This window comes from Glycine max, chromosome 15 (genome assembly GCF_000004515.6).
Source record: "Glycine max cultivar Williams 82 chromosome 15, Glycine_max_v4.0, whole genome shotgun sequence".
Lineage (NCBI taxonomy): Eukaryota > Viridiplantae > Streptophyta > Magnoliopsida > Fabales > Fabaceae > Glycine > Glycine max.
This window is the reverse complement of record NC_038251.2, coordinates 25,009,868-25,026,631: the sequence shown is the minus strand read 5'-3', so window position 1 is coordinate 25,026,631 and position 16,764 is coordinate 25,009,868.

Below are 16,764 nucleotides of genomic sequence, written 5' to 3'. Positions count from 1 at the left end.
GAATGACCCTTTTAGAGAGTCAACCTCTCGCCTTCTTACAAAAAATACACAAAAGAAGATAAATTCCTAATGTTTTAACAAAAAAAAAAAGCAATAAAAAAGAGGAAAATTAGATAATTGTTATGTGACTTAAATATTCAAATTACATATGCATAAAAATTATCAAACTCCCCCAAATTTAAAGTTTTGGTTGTCCTGAAGAAAAAGTAAACTAATACTACACTACGTTAGATCAATGGCAATGTTTAAGATGTAACCAATCACAACAACTGAGATAATTGCATACTTTTCAAACAATTTCAGCTTCCAACCCTCAAGTTCACACTTGCCATGGTTTTCATGATGGAATCATGCAAAGAATGCACTCAGAGATTGAAATAGGTTAGCAAGTATGACAGGTATCAAAGAAAGATCAACTATGCTTCACTCCTCACAAGGCTAGTGTTTCTCTCAAGCACACAAGTGTTTCAGTTATGTGTATTTCATTTAAACCGACTGAAGTTATAATCCCCAACTTTGCACATCATCTCATTCAATGCAATCACACACACATAATATGGATCACTAAGGACTTTATTAAGCTTGTAACATGGTCGGGTTAACAAGGAAATCATGGTTTTTCTCAGATTCAAACACTTAGGTTCTAGGAGATCATTCACCCATTCCCCATCTACTTAAAGAACCACTTTTTCTTTGACCTCGCAACCTTTATTGACATGCCACAATTAACAGCACACATAGGTTTTTCTTTTTATATATATTTGCTTTTAACTCATATTTCCATATTTTTTAAACAATAATATGTACTACAAAAGAATGTAGCTCTGGTTCTCTGTGTGCCTGTTACTCACATCCCTATAATAGAATTTACCCAAAACGCTCCCCCAAATTTGGAACAAATTTTTCTTGACCCATAATAATGCTTTCCTATAGCCTAAGATAAGGTGCACAAGGATAGCATATGCATTTAGCTCAGGGTTCAATGACACATTCATTCACATTTAAGCTCAAAAGGGTGCAAGGGATTCAATCATTCATTAACACAGGGTAGTTGTTTGGCTAAGTGGCTGAAATTAAAATAAACAACAAGGCCTTGATCATATCCACATCATGTATGCACTTAAGTAGTTCAAGAATCATGCAAAATCAAAAAAATGAATTAAGTCATTCTCTGGCAATTAAGGTGCATACAACTCACACGGTAATGTGAAACATTTAGTTTTTCGTCCACAATTTCCTGTCATGCAAGCTAACCAACTCACTCATGTGCATTTAAATCACAAAACCATCACTCAACAACAGCGCATGCTCACTCAAAAATAAAAAATTTCACAACATTAATAACTACTACACAATGTCTCCGTCATGCAGTCAATTCAACCAAACATGCCTCAAAATGTGTTAACTATCAAAGTTAACCAAAATGTATCATCATGTCTATCATTCAAAATTAAACATAACAGAGAATTCAAATTTGAAAAGTAACAAAAAATGAAGTAAGGCAGGAGGGAGTGGTGCGTTAGGCGCATAGGTGCGCGTTGGATGCTTCACAAAACAAAATAAACATAAATGCACGGTGGGCTTAGCGCATAAGCGTGTTAAGCCCAATTGACAACAAAAAAAGAACAACAAGTTTATTAGGCTTAGCGCACAACTAGCGCTTAGCCCAACACAAAAATACAAACATTGAGGAACATTGGGGCTTAGCACGTAAGTGCATGCTGACCCTACTGCGCAGGAGACATACCAAAATAAAAGTACAAGAAATTTTGATTTTTTTTGGGCTAAGCCCAAACTTGTGCGCTACGCTTAAAGTTGCACGCTAAGCCCAAACAATTAAATTGAAACTCTAGAGATATTATTGGGCTTAGCATGTCACATGAGGCTTAGAGAGTTTTGCAGAAGGAAATTTCCTGCAAAATCAGCTTAGCGAGCACCATAGGCTTAGCGAGAATGCATGGCTCGTTTAGCCTGCACTTATGCATTTAGCTCAATTCGAGATATTACAAAACAAACATTTTTGGGCTTAGCGCGACATGTAGGCTTAGCCAGTTACTGTGGCGTCCCTAAATTAATGACTGGTTTAATAGTAATAATTTAAATAAACAAAAAAAAACATGGTAAATTTTTTTCTTCTTTTCCCTTTTCATATCTTTCTCCTTTTTTTTTCACAATAACTAAGTGTAGAAGGAAAATCCTCACTATAAAGTCCTGAATGGCCAGTTCACAACTCTATTCGGAGTCATTTCTTTCTTACCGCTCATAATTCTCTAAATTACTTTGCTGTTTCAAAAGGAAGAATATATCAGCCATTACTTTAGGTCGTCACGTGAAAATAAAGGATAAAATACAGTTGATAAACTCTTTTACAAATAAAGTTGCTAATGCTTTCTTTTCAAATAACAAGATCGATTATAAACGCATTCATCATTTAAAGCTGTCCAAAATGTGGGAGTTTTACAAAATACAGTGTCATCCAGAGCAAAGGTGTCCATAATGGTGGCTTCAGCCACATGTATACAATAATCAAATTCCTATACATCAGGTCGACCCATACAAAAACAAAAGAGTAAACCTAACAGTCAGTCCTAGATACACCCACCCTCAAAAGTATACAAAACTAATCCAAGGAGCTGTCCACTCCACCGTGCGCTGAAGCGTCCGTGCAGGTTCATCTGGATGCACCAAAGAAGTAGTCGTGAATCGAATGGTGCCCCGAAATCGGCACCTCGTGTTGCCTTCGAGGTTCTCCCAAGCTCCCTCTAGGCGCTCCATCTCTACTCGTTCACGGATTAGCTGTGCCGCCATCACAATCTACAAGAAAGAAAAGAAAGGGGTAGACTCTTTCACAAGAATCTAACTATGCCGCCGCACAATGCATCTCATAACCACTACATGACATTAAAAGGAGTATCTTAAGGCTTTTCATCTCTGGTAATCGATTACACATCCTTGGTAATCGATTACCAGAGGCTAAACTTGACTTACACAGCCTCAGGACATGAAATATGCAAAAATGCACTGTGTAATCGATTACACATACCTGGTAATCGATTACCAGTGACCCATCCCTCTGTGTAATCGATTACACAGGCTGGTAATCGATTACCAGAGGCTCCCTTAGTTTCCTGACTTCGTTTTCAAGCCTGGTAATCGATTACACCCCGTGGTAATCAATTACCAGAGACCATCTTAGCCTCCTGTCTTCCTTTTTAAGCCTTGTAATCGATTACCCACCCTTGGTAATCGATTACCAGAAGCCATAACTCACACATCAATCAAGTTTCACAGCTGGCCAGCCACCACAAGCCTCCTTGCTTTGTGGTCTTTGTTCCTTTTATCTGTTGACTGCCAGGAGCTCGCCTGTTTAGGTACATCACAGGTTCTCACTGACCGACTATGCCCGGGGTGGGTCGGGATTGGTCAAGCTTGGTTTTGGGCAATAGCACCCCACCTGACGTCCCCAAGGTCTCCTGACCCCCGCGACATATCTCCAGGTACCACTCTGTGGTCAACAATAAAAGCAGGAAGTTTCACCCTTCAACACTTCCTCATCCCAAACTTGTAGGATTATGGGGTACCCATCACATGTGGTACTAGGTGGCGGTCGGGCGATGGTGCACAACAAGTTTTCCACATCCACAATGCGCGCATAAATCCACCATCCCCTGTTGCCCACCTCCAACTGAGCTCACGTACTCCCACGTAGCCTATATCCTCGTTTCTCTCAACACCGGGTCCCCATCAATCCTCCCAAGCTTCCACAACATCCAAGCAAAACAACACTCAAACAGCACAAGCTATCACAGCCAAGCAAAACAGAGCAAAGGCAGAAAACTCTGCCAAAACACCAACCAAATCACAGCTTTTCTCACTTAAAGACCCCAGTAACAATTCCTTCGATCCAATTCGTTAACCGTTGGATCGACTCCAAAATTTTACTGGAAGTCTATAGTACATAAGCCTACATTGTGACCGTTGGGATCTACTAGCAAACATCCAAAACTAATTTTACATTACTCTTTCCACAACCAGCAAATACATAGCATTTTTCTGCACTTGTGCAAAATCCTGCTGCACAATTTCACAGCAAAAATCTGCACAAAGTGCAGATTTCGAAAATCACACTTCCTCTCATCCAATCTTGCCCAAATCAATTCCTACAAGTCCCAAATCATGTATCAACCATGTCTAACCCAAAATCAAGCTTTACAGCACAGCAACACAGAATCTAGGTGTCCAACACCCCTCAATTCAATGGGTTTTCTAGGTTTGAAAAGTGAAATTTAGAATGAGGTAAATTTGAAGCAAACTCTCACCTCACACCAGTCCATAACATCTATTTAGACTTGTTCAAACTGGATTTACACCTAAAATCTCACCGAATCAAAATTTGACTCTTCAATACCCAAATTTGCCCTAGAAATGGCTCTTTGTTCACTTTGGTCATTTGTTTTTCTCTCTAGCACAGTCCAAGCTTTCTCCCAAGTCCTAAATGACATTTCAAGCTAGTATTAACTCACTTTAACCTCCATTTACCACAGAATTCAGACTTAGCCTTCCAACCCTCAAAGCCTCACTCTTTTTCCACTCATAACACCACATTCTCACTTTCCAACCCTAGGTTAACTCTACCTTTCATCTCTAACAGTTTTTCCATGAGCAACTTCAGCATATAAACATCACAAACATCATCACAAAAACCCTAAACAGAATGGGTATGTCTAACTCATCCAAACATGGCAATTTCAACAAGCTTTCAACAAGAGTCTTCACAAATAACCATCATGAAGCAGAAAACTACCAAAACTACCCATCATATCTCCCAAAACCCCATACCCACGAAATTTAAGAGAGAAAGAAGTCCACCCAAACCTGAAATTTCGAAGTCCCACTCGTAGTCACACACTTCACAACTCCAAAAATGCCCTCCTTTCGCGATTTGGAGCAGAAATGAGCACCAAAGGTTGAAGCTTTGTTTGGAGCTTCAATGGAGAATGAGGGAGAAAGAAAGGCAACGTGAGGAAGAGAGAGAGTTGTCTGAAAAAAGTGTGGGGGCTGAGTGAAGAGAGAGAAAAGCTTTTTGGTTTTAAAATAAAAGGGTTTTCTCTTTTTCTATTATTTTATTCAAGCTCTGCCACGTGTCCCTATTTGAGTGGAGCAAAAGGGCCCACTTTCCCTTTTTACTGTGACCCACACTCAGCCACAAAAGTGAGAAAAATCTGACCTTTGAAACGCTAAAATTCTACCTCGGTTTGCATGCCGTTTCTCTGGTTCCAGTTTCTCGCGTTTCTCTGCGTCCGTCGGGGCCAGTTTTTGAAAGTAATCAATATATATATCAAAACGCTCAGAATAAAACCCCTAGCGTGGTTCAGAGGTTGGTTTCGTTAAATTTTAAGTTGCACGCAAAATGATGATTTTTAAACTAATTAATTAAGAATTAACCCATAACCTCCCAGTTATGGATTTCTCTTCCTTAATTAGTCTAACCCGCGTATCTTGCCCCCACTACTCCTATTTCTACCAAGAACATATAGGCATATACACTGAATAATACTTATATATATAATCATTCAAAATACATCGTTTCCAAAAATTCCGGGTAGAAATTTCCAGGATGTTACAGTTACCCATGTGCACTTAGCCTACACTTGTGTGCTAAGTGCACATATATGCGCTGAGCACATAGCATAATCAGACAACAAACAACAACAAACATTTGTACTCAAATTAACTAACACAAATATTCACAAAGTCATGGGCATAATCAAAATCAACCTAACATCAACACAATAAAAAACATTAACACACAAACTAACTAACACAATTATTAAACAAGTCACAGAAAAGAGGAGAAAAAGGATAAAAATTCGGGGTTGCCTCCCAGTAAGTGCTTCTTTAACATCACTAGCTTGATGAGTCCATGAAAATCATGTATCCCTGACACGCCTTCCATATCATTGCAAGGGAAGTGATGTAGCTCCATGTGGAGCTTGTAGGCCTTGGATCTTCTTCATCAATATAGTCCTTTGCTTCTTGAAGATGAATGGCAGCGGAATGGAGAAGGAAGAAAGATGATTGGAGACGCCACTTCAAGGAGAAGATGAGTCAAGAAGAAGCTCACCACCATAGGAAGCCATGGATAAGAGCTTAAAGGTAGGAGAATATGAGTGGAGGGAGAGGGAGAGAAGGAACACGAAATTTTGTGCCTCAAATGAGGTCTGAACTTTGAAATGTAATTCTCAAATGATCAAAGTTGAAAAAGTGCACACACATGTCCTCTATTTATAACCTAAGTGTCACATAAAATTGGAGGGAAATTTGAATTTCTATTCAAACTTCACTTGAATTTGAAATTGAATTTGTGGAACCAAATTTTGGAGCCAAAATTTCACTAATTATGATTAGTAAATTTTAGCTATGGTTCAGCCCACTAATCCAAGATCAAGTCCAAGATGCTCCACTAAGTGTGCTTAAGAGTCATGAGGCATGTAAAGCATGAAGGACATGCACAAAGTGTGACTATATGATGTGGCAATGAGGTGTAACAAGCAAATGCTCACCTCCCCCTCTAAAATTTCATTGGATTGGGCTTCTCCCAATTCAATTAAATTTATTTCTCAACACACAATCAAATATTCACTTAATGCATGTGAAATTACAAAACTACCCCTAATACAAAAACTAGTCTAGGTGCCTTAAAATACAAGAGCTGAAAAATCCTACATTTCTAGGGTACCCTACCTACATTATGGAGCCCTAAATACAAGGCCCAAAAATAATGAAGTCTTAATCTAATATGTACAAAGATAAGTTGGCTCATACTTAGCCCATGGGCCCAAAATCTACCCTAAGGCTCATGAGAACCCTTGGGCCTTCTCTTGCATCTTTAGCCCAATCTTATTGGAATCTTTTATCCAATGCCCTTGGGGGGTAGTATCGCATCAGGAAGTGTTGGTGATCAAGGAGAAAATGGAACTTAAAGATTTATCACCTTCTTCATCCCTTTCTTCCTTGCCAATCAATTTATTAGGAGGGGTATTGACTTGGAGATAGCTTTCTTGTTGAATTTCTACTTGTGAGCACTTCGCCCACTGTTGTTGTGTTCTTTCAATCTTTCCTCACCTTTTTCTTTTTGTTCTTCATCTTTTTCTCTTGCATCATGCTTTTCTACAAGACTCTCCTCATGTGCTTTAACATCGACAAAGTTTTCTTCCCTTGTGACCAAAAAAGGTATTTCAGCCACTTCTTTTACTAGCTTACCAACCTGAATCTCCAGATTTTGAATTGAGTTTTGATTAGCTTTGAAGCTAGCTTGGGATGTTTCCATGAATTGCATCAACACATTCTCAATATTAGATAGTCTTTCTTCTTCATATTGATTGTAAGGGTGTAACACTCCCACCAAGAATTTTCCATGGAGTAAAGATGACAACTATCATAGAAATGCTCTCCTCCACAAAATTCACAATTGACAAGTTGTGGGTGAGTAACCCCTAATTGCCTGATTTTAGCATGCTCAGACAACATTTTAATTGGTTACTAAGAAGCCTTCATTGTCTGAGCATGCTACTCAAAATATCTTCCATGGATCAAGTTCTTCAAAGGTCCCACCCTGCAAGCATAGACTCATAAGAAAAAGATACTTTTTTTGTTTTTTTAAACAAAAAATCAAAAAATAAAGAATTAATGCTTAAAATAAGGGTATACAAACTACCGAGTATAAGGGACAAATTCCCTGGCAACGGTGCCAAAACCTTGTTAACTCCTTGGCAAGTGTACTAATTTGTCCAAGTAGTATTTTAAAACGGTAAGACCGAGTATCGAGTCCACAGGGACTTTGACTGTACTCAGAGTTTGTATATGTCCAATTATAAGCAATTAATGAATTAAATTTAATATTGGTCGAATAATAATACGGAATGTGAAATTCAACATAAATAGAGATAATTAAGCAGAACACATTAAAGAGATAGAACACAAACACTTGAGGGTGAGTTGTCGGTTGAAGCAGAATTACGGAACGTGTTGGAACTTAGCCTACTGAAACTACTCTTGATGCAACATTAAAGATTTTTCACTATTTAACGTTATTCGGATTATTACCTTCATCCATTAACCTATCCTAACCATGATCCCTCATGTGAAAGAGCTTAAATTACCTAATTTCAGTCCTAATCCCTGAAGAGTAAAGATGCATAAATAAGGTTAAATAATACCATTCTAACCCTAGACATGGATTACCTAGATACTTTTTTCAAGATCTTAGGAGATAAACATTTTCCAATGCATAAACCCTATACCACTACATGTGCATAGGTGATCAAACCATAAACATGATATTAACCACAGAAAAGAGACAATAATATCAAAATAACATTAAATAGATAGTTAGAATCATTACATAAGGAGTGGAAGAAAATAGCATTGGTTGCTGAGTTCCCAACAATGGGTGGTTTAGCCTTTCATTGTCATGAGAGGTTTACTAATACAAAAAGGAAACAAGAGGTGTGGAATAAAATGATCCCCAAGTGAATGTGTTCTCCTTCTTCTTTCGTGCCTTAGATCCTTATTTTGGTCCCTCCAAGAACTGCCCTGATTTCTCCGATTTTTTCCTTTAAAACGCAACACAATCATGTTTTTCGACATTGACTGTGTGCTAAGCCTGCACGTGTGAGTTAAGTGCATATGCAAAGTCCAGCTGGCATAAGCGACCATACGCTAAGCCATCAGATGCGGGCTAATCCGCCAGATGCGCGCTAAGCTGCCAAAGACGCGCTAAGCCTGGTCTCCAAGTTGGCTCCTCATGCTGAGCAATTGTTGATGTGCTAAGCACGCTTCTCCAGTTCTTCAACCCCCTTCTAGACCTCTTGTTGTGTAATTCTACAAAAAAAAATACACCCAAAACACTATAAATTAACTAACTTTAGCATCTACTGGATAAAAACTCAAAAGAAGCTAAATTCCTAATGTTTTAACACAAAAGGAGCAATAACAGAGATGAAAATTAGATAATTTCCATCTGATTTAAATATTCAAATTACGTATGCATAGAAATTATCAACTTTTAGTTTCATAGGGTCAATGTCCTCTGCTTTATGTTTCATAGGACTCAACGTCCTCTTTTTTTAGTTTCATAAGACTCAACGTCCTTAGCTTTATGCTTCATAGGACTTAACATCCTCTATTTTTAGTTTCATAGGACTCAACGTCTTTGTTTTTAGTTTGATAGGACTCAACGTCTTCTTTTTTTAGTTTCATGGAACTCAACGTCATTTGTTTTATGTTTCATAGGACTCAACATCCTCTATTTTTAATTTCATAGAACACAATGTCCTATGCTTTATGTTTCATAGAACTCAACGTCCTTTGTTTTTACATTTCATAGGACTCAAAGTCCTCAGTTATGATCTTTCCGAATACACTTTGTTCTCATGTTTTGATCTTTCAAAGGATCACCCGAACATAATTAGTGTCATTGTCCTTACTTACTTTTATTTTCAATAAAAGGCAAGTAAAGAGAGACAGTTGTCAAACCCTAATTCTATCCAGACAAGTTTTTCAAAATAAAAACAAAAAATAAGAAAATAAAAAAACAAAAAATAAATAAAATAAAAACAAAAAAAGGAAAGGAAGAACAAAAATAAAACGAAAAAATAATAATAAATAGGGAAAGAATCCCAAGAGACCTAATGGGCTCTCTAGGTCAAAGAGAACAGAAGGAGAAGGAACAGTATAACAGGAGGAGGTCTAGGCATCAATTACACACAAATATAAAACAGAGAGAGAACACACAGAAAATAAAAAGGGACTCAAATCCCAAAGAGGCGAAAGGAGCCAACAGCATCACACCGTTTGGCATTACAGCCAGAGAAGGAGGAGAGGTCTCTAGCTATCCTCTCATATCTTCCTTTCTCCCTTCTTCTCCCCTTAGCTTTTCCTTCCCTCTCTTCTCCTCTTTCTTTTTCTTTACATTCTTTCTTTTGGTCTGTTGTTTGATTCGTTACATCTCGCTAGTGAGCCCCATGGCCGTCGGCGAGATCCTTAGAATTTTGTTGTTGATGCTTGTTACGCATCATTTAAATGAAAAAAAGGGAAAAAATGAAACATGCCTAGTTGTTAAGCCTAAAACAAAATAAAAATTGCTATTAACATCACCATTTTCACACATACACCTTCTTTCATTTTGGGTTTGACCCATTTTCAAGAAATCTTAAATAAAATAAATATTACTAGTACACCCTCTTTCTCCATGTATACACCTATCCCTCTTTGGCTGATGTCAGGCCTGCCATGTCAGCATGCTGTCAGTGTTGACTAAGTCAAAGTCAACCCTTTCACTCTGACCCCAAAAAAGAGTTAATAAATGGGTAAATTAGTAGGTAGTTTTTTTATTTTATTTTCTGTTTATCTTTATTGTTTATCTTGTTCTTCAAATTGATTGTGTTTTTATTTCATAATTAGTTATTTAAATTAATAGTGTATTGTGAATATTTTGCTACCTATTTATTTTAACGTCGCACCCTTAATTACTAAGTGTATTCCCCCCTTCTATTCAATTCCTTTCTATTCATATTCGATTTATTTATGGACGTCTCGTCCATTTAATTAATTACGTAACGTTATGTCAATTATTCATTTATTTTGCAATTCGACATTAGTATTCTTTAGTACGCCCTGATGTTCCATGCACTTCATGTTGGGTCTCCAACTTGCTTGGTGATGTTTTAATAACATGTGAGTAAATTTTGTGAATATCATGTTGGGTCTCCGATTTGCTTGACTTCACAAAGTTTACCACAAACCTAAAATCTTTTCTAAAAAGATAAAATTACTCAAGTAAATAATCACTTAATTCTCCTTTTTCACGTTCTATGCACTCCATGTTGGGTATTCGACTTGTTTAGTGGTGTTTCAATAACGTGTGAGTAAATTTTGTGAATGCCATGCTGGGTCTCTGACTAGCTTGTCTTCACAAAGTTTACACAAAACTAAAATATTTTCTAAAAAAATAAAAATACTCAAATAAATTATCACTCAATTCTTCTCTTTCTCAACAAAAATTACGCATTACTTGAGATCCAATGTCTTAAGTGATTCTCTCCGCCTTTTTTCAGATTCAATGTTGTTTCAAGGTCCAACACCTTAACAACTCTTTCTCACACAATTAAAATAAACAAAAATATAACAAACATAATTCATGTTCTCAAGGGAAGATAAATAATTAAAAAGTCACTTTATTTTTTGCACACTTGATTAAAGACTGTCGTTTTCATGACGAATGCATGGGGTGTTAACACTTCCCCATGCATAAACGACTCCCTAATCCTTTTTCTCAAATCTTCAGACCATTCCTTATCTTTTTGGTTTTCTCAGCGTTCTCCTTAAATAAACGTTTTTGGTGGCTCCCCCAGTTTTCCTTTTTTTTAAACCTTTCTATTTTTTTATCATCGTCCCGTCGTGTTCCATGTTGCGACACTAGTCATTCATTCAACGTCTACTCCAACTCCCTATTATTCAATATGAAGGGGCTTGCAATCTCTTCAAGATGAGTGAAGCACAAATGATAGGTCATGTGACTCAACTTCATGATGCATTGGTTGTTGTTGCATTAAAGGAAAAGGCTGCCTCCACCCAAGTTGAAGCTTCTTCTAAAACTGTGGACGATACATTATTCATGAGGTCATTCATGACCTTACCAATATTGGTGTTATGGATGAAACTCCAGAGGCGTCCAATGCAGTTATAGCTTATGAGATTGTCCATCATGACAAAGAACTTGCATCCAAGCAATCCACAACCTCAAATGAAGCTACATTAAGAGAAAAGGGTGAACCCGATGTTGTCATTGTCTATTCCACCATTTCAAGACCTACTCCTTTGAACTATGCACCTCCTGCTGATGTAAAAGGGATCAAGTGCAAGATATGATTAGGCAAGCCATGGAAACATTCTTTGAACCTCAATGCCAAGAAAACGAATAGTTTAAGCTCTCCATGCAAAACGCAATCACAACCCAATTCTCCAACCTTGGTGTTGTCCTTCTACAAAACCTTCAACGGGATCAAATGTCTATGCTAGGAGCTATTGTTGCATCTAAACCCACACCTATACCAGTACCCCCAACGCTTAAGCCAACACCTCCACCTCCACCTACTCAACCTCCACCACCATCGCCAGCTCAAGACTGACTATGATGTCCATCACTTTTTTTTCTTCAAACCCATCATTTTTTTCTTATGACAAAAGGGGGAAGGGAAGGAATTTTGATTGTAAAGAGCAAACTCTTAATAAATAAAGTAGTTGGTTTTGGAGTATCTCTTTTTTTCTAATTCATTTATCTATACATATATCATCATTATGCAATGTTGAACTCAAGGGGAGCTTAAGTGCATTACATATATTATAATAATATTACACTCTTATCACTCTGATTATGTTTTTGTTAGTCAAAATTATACTATTTTTCATCATCAAAAAGGAGAGATTGTTAGGTTTAGGCAACCATTCATACCCACCTTAGGTTTTGATGATTAACAAAAGGTATAAATTGTTGATATATCAATAAGTTTATGACAAGTGGACAGGATCAACTTTATTAAAGGACTTAACTATTATCTACATATATTGTCCATGCTTAAGAGAGAAATGATCTGTTTATTATTATTAACTAGTATCCAAATTCTATAATCAAGAGCGACCATTTGCTATGTTAAATAGTATTATACACTGAATATAATTAACACTTGCGTCTGGTAGGCATGAGACTCTTAGATACTTTCAAAATGACCAACACAACTCAAAAAGGCTGTAATAGCATAAAAAGGGAAGTACATGTATTCTCTCTCTATAATTTTCAGTTAGCCTCCCGTTGTTTGAATTGCTAACATTTGAGTTTAAGGAAGGACAAAATAGAAGAGAATAAAAGGTCTACCCAGAATATTCCTCATGGGTCTCTTTCATCGAGTACAAGGAGTTCATGGAGCTATTGTACTTCTGCTCATTTCCTCTCGAACCAGAGAATGTCACATAGTCTCGTCTCTCATTGTGAGACAATAATTATTTCAAGGACTCAACACTAATCACATAACGGATCCTTTATTGAAGCCTATAAAAGGAAAACTCTACCCAAAAGGAAAGATGACAAATTTATTACAAGTGAACGAGAATAACACTGAAGCAAAACTCTGTTGAAATCACTACATGATTGATTTAATCTTTTATTGTTTATTCTTTGCTAAGAAAAGTTGTCTTGTATTTGAGCTTTATTGTTTACCCACTCATTGAGTATTATTGAATACTTGTATTCTTTCAAACTATTGTTTATGAAAGTCAGGAGTGGCTTAGTGTCAAACAATACTTGGGTTTTCTTAGATTCAGGGGGAGTCTAAGATAATGTCAGAAGTGGTATTAAGAATACTTGTATAACTAAGAGTGACAAGACAAAATACTTGTTTTGTAATCAAGTTTCAATTAGTGAAACCTTTTATTATTGTGTAAAGGAGAACTTGACGTAACTCAAGTTGAGTATACCAATATAAATCAAGTGTTTATACTTCTCTTCTTAACGATTTATTAAGCATTTTGTTAGCACTCTGTGACATCCTACTCATACCAAGTAATTGTTTGAAGATTGTTTTTAAAACTCTATCTTACTCAGTCGCTGGACGATCTATCTTGACTTTATCAAAACTTGTTGTTTTTCTTCAATGGACGACTAGTCTTATATATATATATATATATATATATATATATATATATATGCGCATGTATATATGTATGTCTGAGTCTCTGATAAACACTTTAAAATGATATTATTTTTTATTAACGTATTATTCAACCCCTCTTCTAGTGTGATTGTTGTTATTTCAAACATATCATAAATAAATAAAAAGTATGGTAAGACAATTAATTAAATTTGAAGAATAGAAAGTCAAATAATTTTTCTTGGTAATGTTTTTAAAAATAAAAAAAATATTTATTTAATTAAAGATCAATCACCAGAATCAACTTAAAAATGATTGATTTGATTTATTTAATTAGAAGATATTTTTATGGGAATATTATTTCCAATAAAAAATTAAAATCGAATCGATTGTATTATAATCGTGATTTATTATTTTCAATAAAAATAAAAGTGATAAATTCATTAAAAAATTATTTCTGAAGTATTACTTATGTTTATATATTTTTGGTGAAAATATAACATGACATAGAATCATATTTTTAATTATTTCAGTTTATATCACTTAGGCTTTATATATATATATATATATATATATATATATATATATATATATATATATATATATATATATATATATATATATATATCCAATTGATTCCATTTATTCTATAAATAATTCAGTTTATATCTTTCGTTTAATAATCAAGTTTATTGAGTTAATTATTAATTATATATAATGTCATTTAATATTTTATGGAGGCATTTAATATTATCAAGAAAGAATTTGAAATATTATATTATGTTATTAAATATTACATTTCTAAATTCAAACTTTTTATTTGATTTGATGATAAAATAGTGAGAATTGACAATGATTACGTTTTCAAATTCATAATTATAATTTCATAGTAAAAATATTGAGAATTTCAATTGGAATTGGTCTTAAAATATTACGTTGGCATATGATAAATAAATAAAAAGTACGGTACGACAGTTAATTAAATCTGAAGAATAGAAAGTCAAATATTTTTTTTCCTGGCAATGTTTTTAAAAATCAAATAATATTTATTTAATTAAAGATCAATTATTAGAATCAATGTAAAAATAATTTTAAATAAAAATTAAAGATTAAATGGTATAAATTATCATAACCAATTTAAAAATGATTGATTTAATTTATTTAATTAGAATATATTTTTATGGGAATATTATTTTGAATAAAAAATAAAAGTGATAAATTCATAAATATTTGTTATTTGTTAAGTATTACTTATGCTTATATATCTTTGGTAAAAATATAAAATGACGATAGAATCATCTTTATAATTACTTCAGTTTATATCTTTCGCATTAGTACTAAAAAAAGTTTATATCTTTCGTATAATTATCAAGTTTATTGAATTAATTATTAATTATATGTAATATGAGATTATAATGTGTCTATCATCTCATAGAATAAAACTTTTAGTAATGTCCAAAAGATAATGTCTTTTAATATATACATGTTCCAAAAGATAATTATTATTGGAAGTGTTCTCCTACCTTAGATATCATTTATTTTAGTGGTGTCTTGTATGCTCTTTTTTGGCCTTCTTTTATAAAATAATTCATTTTTTTGTCACGTGGCATCACTCTATAGAATAAAATGGAGTCTGAATGTGTCTAAGTCACATTGGACTATACCAAACAATTATTTCTCTAAGGTTTTGATGCTAACAAAGTATAAATTTTATGTACTAATCTTTCATGCTTAAGTTATCGATTATATTATCTCTATGAGATACAGGCAGAAAAAAAATGAACAGAAAGACAATGGACGATAAGTAAAGTACTAGTTATTGGACGATACTGCTCCTGCATCTAGCTTTGAGAAGACAAGTGTTATAGCACTTGGCTTACAATACAAAAGCAATGGAACAGTTACTCAATCCTTAAGAATTGAAAATAATCACAAGAAAGTAACATCCACATACTTAGTAAAAAACTCGTGCTTTAGCGCACAAAAGGGAAGATAATATTTAAATGTCTTGTATTGACATTCGTAATTCCTTCTATCTTATGTTGTTAATTTTTCTTTCAATATGTACGCTGAAAGTCAACTCTAAGCATCAGGCGACATCGGCAAACTGTACTTCTCTGAAAACATACTGCAAAAAGCGTTTGTGGTCCCCACTCTCTCTCTGCACAGTAGCAACCTCATGTCAAGCGCCAAAGTTATTAGATAACAACTAGTTGGGATCTCTCAATGGATCAAAACTCTGAAGTCTATATAAAGCCAGAAGATGTTCGTTTTAAGAATGTAAAAAAAACAAGAGAATATTCTGAGACAAAATGAATAAGTGTCGTAATGTTGTCAGTCCACTGGACGAAGGAAACTTGAGTGAATTGAGTAAATCTTAGCATTACTAAGTTAATGAGTTTCATAATATTCAAGCTTATTGTGTAAACACTCATTAAGTGATTGAAATACCTTTTATATCAAACATATACTGTTTGTGAAAGCCAAGAGTGACTTAGTGACAAAGAATAGTTGGGTCTTAATCTTAGGGGAAGATTAAGTGTAGTGCCAGGAGTGACCTAGAGAGTACTCGTTGTAGCCAGAAGTTGGATAGAGATTACTTGGTTGTAATAAAATATTTGATTAGTGGAACCCTTTAAGGTTTGAAGGAGAACTGGACGTAGTCCAAGAGTTGGGGTGAACCAGTATGAAACCTTTGTGTTTTCATTAATGCTTCTATATAACTTGTTCCTTTCTTTAAGTCACTTCTACACTATCATATCCAAGTTTTGCAAACTGTTTTTCAAGCACAAAACTATTTCGAACCCTTTGGATGAAACTCTTCGTTCATTGACATTTACTTTAAGAAAAGTCTTTTATAGTTTTCAAAAGACCTATTCTTTATCCATCACACTATTCAACCTTATTTCTAGTGTGTTTCAGTATTTCAGAAAATCTTTTTGATTTATATATATATATATATATATATATATATATATATATATCACTACTAAAAAAAGAACGACACACGTATGATGTCGGTCCTCCTAAACTGTTGTGGTATAATACGCGGTGGCAC